This window comes from Eptatretus burgeri, chromosome 16, assembly GCF_056783735.1.
Source record: "Eptatretus burgeri isolate ZD-2024b chromosome 16, Ebu_testis_v1, whole genome shotgun sequence".
Taxonomy (NCBI): domain Eukaryota; kingdom Metazoa; phylum Chordata; class Myxini; order Myxiniformes; family Myxinidae; genus Eptatretus; species Eptatretus burgeri.
In genome coordinates, this window is record NC_140976.1 from 17940223 (window position 1) to 17945850 (window position 5628).

The window sequence follows — 5628 nt, forward strand, 5'->3', positions numbered from 1 at the left end:
GTGCTTCAGTGAAAACCCCTGTCAATGAACTAAACAGAGACAGAAATTAAAAAAATGGTGCCCCAAATGCGAAAATGAGCCCTGACTACCAGTTTTTCCTCACTACTGAACTGAACCAGGTGAAATAATTCCATGTTCCACTCCGATCCATTTCGGGTTTTCGCATCCTTTCTCACACATTCAAATCATTCTCAGTGGCTACATTGGGTGAGTCCAAATACATTGGGAATGGAAGGGGGGGAGTGGAAGTATCACCTCTCAAAGCTGGATTATATAATCAGCATGCACATCTTTCTCAGATATGTGACATCTTCCCATTTTTTATGCCCCATTCACATAATAAACATACAAACAGAATGAAGTTCTGCGTTTCACTCATTTATTCCACATCCAATATGGCGTCTGCCATTGGCTGCATAAGGAGAGTCCAAAAGCACAGAACATGAGGGAGGGTTCGGGAGGAGAGGGTTTGTGTTATTGTTACGGATTTGGAAACCTTGTGTACACAAACAGCCAGAGTCCCCGTAGTTCAGTTATTTCGATAAGTACGTGTTTATAGTTAGAATCCATCCATCCCCTATGTCTAATGGGAATTTTGTGTGTGCGCTACGAGTTATTTTTGGTTAAGTTTTTACTACAACAACAACAACAACGTCACCGTCCCTCACTCGACCCAGTCGCCATTGCCCACGTGTTTTTGGCTGAGGGCATGGGCGGAGCCTCCGTCGCTTCGGATCGAGGTTCTGCCCCAAGGAAGGGAATGGATCGTTTCCTCCAGCCAATGAGCAGCGGGCGAGCACCACACGCGCGCCCCAGCCAATCGGGAGGCTGACCACGAGTCGTCCGACAACTCCTCGTCCAATCAGGAGGCGAGGGGCGAGAAAAGAAACCCCTCCCACCTCAGGAGAGCAAAAGAGACGAGAGGACTGCAGACAGGAATGTTGGTGGCGATTGCGGCGCGGTCTGTGGTCGTGGTTGAGCGGTCTGCAGTGTTGGTGGCGATTGCGGCACAGTCTGTGGTCGTGGTTGAGCAGTCTGCAGTCTTGGTACTGACAACGCCAAGGTCGTGGGTTCGAGTCCCACCATGGTGGTTTGGGTCGGTATGACCGCACGAGGCGGGACAGGTACCCCAGACCGGCTCTACCGACTAAAGACCCACGGGGTCCAGTTTCTTTTGTGTGTGTGTGTGTGTGTGTGTGTGTGTGTGTGTGTGTGTGTGTGTGTGTGTGTGTGTGTGTGTGTGTGTGTCCGTGGGCCCCATCGTTAAGTAGAATCGTTAAGTGCCTTGTTCATTGTACATTACATTTCTTTATTCGTGATAACTCTGCTCTGTGTCTCCCTTCCCGATTATTATTTGTAATAAGCCCCTGTTAAATGTACCAGCTCGTTTTCTGTGCTTTCTCCCATTGACCTAGCAAGGCGCATATTGAGAAATAGTAAGGCCGTTCATGCCGTAAATTGTTCATTTGGTCCGGCGCGGCTTTGGTAACTTCCGCTCGGTTACGCCGGATGTTCCTTAATTTGTGAATATCAGTCACCTGATCGGTCACTCGGCTCGGTTACGTCAGTGATAGCGACTCGATTCGGACAAAGTCGGCCGAGGGTGTGGTTTTCCCGGTAGTTGGACGGCGTGAGTACTTAGGTAAATTGGAATTAGACAAGTGGACCCTACCTCACGCCATCAAAATATTGGCGACCACGATCCTCTAAGTGACCCGTGACCTTTCAGAGTTGTCCAAGAGTCACGACCTAAATTCCGGTGTTCGGTGGGAGACGACTCCACTGCTCCACCTAGTGGTCGTCTATCGCCACCGAACCCTGGCCCACAACATTATCTGGGTTGGAGTTAGGGTACAAAATAATAAGATCCATGAAAAAAGCATGTGTTTAATTTTTCACTAACCAGCACATCCATTATCTGGAAATATCGTTTATCCAGAACATCCTTCATCCCGACTATTTTCTCTGATAAAGGAGGTTCTACTGTACCACAATTACATATCGTTTCCATGAAATGAACACTGATTGAACACTAATCTGAGCTGTCCTGGGTTCTCCCACATCCTATATTGATAGCCCACCCAAGTTCTATGAAAGAGTCCTGTTTCCATGCAGTGCAGGTTTTCGATTGGTTTGGATCATTTTTTTCCCATCAAGCCTTGTGGCCAAGGTCAGATTCTGCCAGCTGTGACTCCAAAGAATGTTGATTTTTTTTTAGCGTGGCGATTGCAGCCTTTTGCTGCTTGCTCGCTAAATTTTCCATTTCATCACGGATGCAGATTCAATGTTTACGCTCACTCGCCACTTGATTGGTCAGTAATCTGACATATTCCCATCCATCGTGCTATGACTCGAATTGAGAAAGTGTCCTGAAAAAAATTAAACATCAGGGGAAGCTCAAATTGCCAGCCAATTAAGGTTTGCTAAATTGACATGCAAACACAATATGAAAGGGTGGCGGGGTTTTCAACCCGGTTGAGTAGCGCATGGAAACGAGACGGCTGACCTTTACAATAAAGAGATGCGTGGCAATATTTTGTCATCTGCAGCCGACTCACTTTGTGCACGTGGGAAAGGTGCATTTTGGTGGTGGAAAGGCACGTTAACGTTCCACTTTGCTTTAAAAAAAATAACAGCTTGGAGAGTTTTGACAATTGTTAAAGAATAAGGTACACCTCACCTGCCTCATGGGTCCTATTGAGATTGGCGTGTTTCTACACATCTAAAGTGTCACATGACCCTTATTCTGAGCCTAATTTTCCTTGTAGTTTTGGTGTATTTTAACGTGGTTTACTTTTTTCAAATTGTCGGGTTCAGTCTCGATCTGACATTGAACCACACCACATTTGACAGGATTTTATTTGGAAGTGCAAGAAAATATTTGATTGTTGAGGAACTTGAATGAAGACTTAATCGGAAAAGGGTATTCAGAAGTGGGTTTCGGAGGAATAAATTAATGGGATGCACTGGATTGTTTTAGTGGGACTCTCCTGCGACTGAAAAACAAACATTAAAGTTAAACACAAACATCCCTGGAAATTCTGGAGCACTATATGAAAGCAGGCTGATAAAAGTTAAATCACTTGGATCTCTAAATTCCTTGCACTATCTGGGGTCACAGCTTGCTGTAAATCTTGGCCTCAAAGGCTGTCCTTATATGTGCTACCCACTCCGCCCTGTGTTTTTCTGCCCACAGCTTTGTTTATCAAATCCCAGCTCACGAACTTTACGCTATGAAGCCACCATTGTGAGACGTGACAGTGGAGTGTTCTGTCTTCCTTGTGGTGCCAACATTAAGCTGCCCGCCAAGTCAGTTCAATTGCGGTTGGCATGCACTGTGTGCTACGATTGTACAAATCTTTGCCGTCTTGGCTCCCACATAAACGACCATTTTCTTTTCCAACCTTTACTACCCCCACCTCATTAATCCATGTCTATCATTGGTGTTGCTAAAGCACATCCAGCGATGGCAAGTAATTAAAACTTTATTCCATTAAAAAGGAATGTAGTCATGGATAACCTTGGTGTCATGAACTGTCATGGGGAGATACGGTTCCGACATTATGACTTGCTTTGATGAATCACTTTGGTGCAATAATGATTAACAGTCGTCTTTATTAAGCATGTCGTAAGTATGGTATCATACATCCCTGATGATGTTCAAGACTCGCTAGCCATAGATATTATCCTTTAAGAGAACAAAACATTGCTTCCCGTAGTATTTCACACCGCTGGATTCCACCACAGGGGATGACTGGCGCATTTTGTGGCTGATCTCGAACTCTATCAAACCCATAGAGGCAAGCTTGAGATCTCTGTGTCTTGCTCACACAAGCACCTTCTCCCACAAAAGGCAATTCTGTTCCTACTGGGACCAAAACAAAATGCTTTCACTCTGGCGTACTCACTCACCGGCATCGTGGATCGTCTTCCTCCAAATGTAAGTGGTGGAAACGAAGCTTTCCCCCCTAGTAGGTGTTGCGGCCTGCTTGTTTGTTGCTTATTATTGCAGTGATGCTTATAAATCGTGGTCACTTTTCAAGTCTCCCACTATTTTGCCCACATTATTTCAGGAATACAGTTTCCTAAACAACACAGATTGATTGATATCACTATCAATATCAAGCTGGGAATAAACCTTGAGCAGGAAGGCCAATGTGATGTCATTAATGTCATTTTCATGCACGTATTCAATGTCATTTGGTGCGATAATGGCACCCTGATGCTCACGCAACTGGCTCTTCTTGTTGGCAGCACACCGCAATGATGGATGCATCAGTAGCACATTGCAATTGTTCAACCAAGGTGCTTGAGTTCAATCAGCCGATGATTGCGGGTCTTTTTCTGCTATACCGGCATGGGTTTAGTGGGTTTTAGTCATTCGGTGTTTCTGGATCATGTGATGATTATGACGCAACTCGGCAAGGCCTGTGCAATTTGGCGGCACTCTGTGAACGAGTTTCCCAGCTACTCTATAGTTGAAGGCATTTGGTGAAAAGTGACAAAACAAAACATACCAGGTGGTGACCAAAGCAATCAAATAGATTGTTTTTCATTAAAATTGCAATAAAACAGGGACCTACCTGCTATACATTTGGAGAAGGGCTGTTAAGCTGGAGGTGGATAGATGTCTGAACAAAGTGGTGGCATTTTTCCCTGCCCAAGCTTTCTCTTAATTTTGGGGAGCGTGGGCAACCCACTGTGTTTTGAATTTTAAAAATCTCCCCTGGCTTAATGTTTGAAGAGTTTGTCTGCCATATCCAGGCCTCGTCTGTCAGAGAACGCGAAGCAACTTGCTCCCTGCATCCTGCTGCTGAAGATGCCCGTGTATGAAACCATCTCACACAGTAGGCAGAACATTACTGTCAGCAGTGAATTATTCAATTGATAAAACTTAATTCCCTCAAACATGAACATCGTGGTTTTTACGCCAAATTATTTTTAGCCACGTCCCCTAAGTGGTACGGTGGCTCGTGACAATTTTAGGCATTGTTTTCGTTTCGTTCCAAAGAAAATAATTTCATTTTGAAATTCACTTTACGCACGGCGAGATCCGCATTCGTATTCCATACAAACCTCGTCGGTAGAACAAGTGAAGAGATTCGCCGCCAGTTTCATACACTGGGTGACAAATCGAAGAATGCGGCGTTAGAGAAAAATTGTGATGTTAATGAGAAACCCAAACCTGAGCTGAAAACACATTCCCCAATATACAATGATTGCCAGCATCTGTTTGTGCAAGGAATATATAATTCCTGGGGGGGATTTCTTAAAAGCTCGACAAGTCTGTTGCTCTGAGTATGAATTGCATTGAAATGCAATTTCAATTTCAGTTACTTAAATTTTTACTCGAACTAAAGGTGTATTTGTAGATCTATGTAAGTTGTCGGGTTTTATTTCTGTTTTGTTGTTGTTGTTGTTGTTGTTGTTCCGTCTTATTTGTGGTTTCTGCTTTCTTCCCTAGGGCAGCCAGGAGCGTGAACAGCATTGCTACGAGGAGCGTTCCTTCAAGCTGCTCGTGAAAAACCCATATAATGAGCCGGGAGAGTTCAGGTGTGCTTGCTTTGCATTCTCATGTGATATTTTCTTCTTAATACTTCATATTAGTTCCTGCCTTGTGGGTACAAC

At 44.5% G+C, this 5628-nt stretch overlaps 1 protein-coding gene across 1 annotated transcript in view; it reads left to right on the plus strand.

The window, feature by feature from the left end:
- Positions 1–4913: 4913 nt before the first annotated feature.
- Positions 4914–5628, plus strand: part of CFAP47 (cilia and flagella associated protein 47) — a 181091-nt gene continuing 180376 nt past the window's right edge. Inside the window, exons 1-2 of the mRNA XM_085860064.1 lie at positions 4914–5378; positions 5465–5553. The gene's annotated coding sequence lies outside the window, so the exon portion shown is untranslated. The remainder of the gene's footprint in view (positions 5379–5464; positions 5554–5628) is intronic.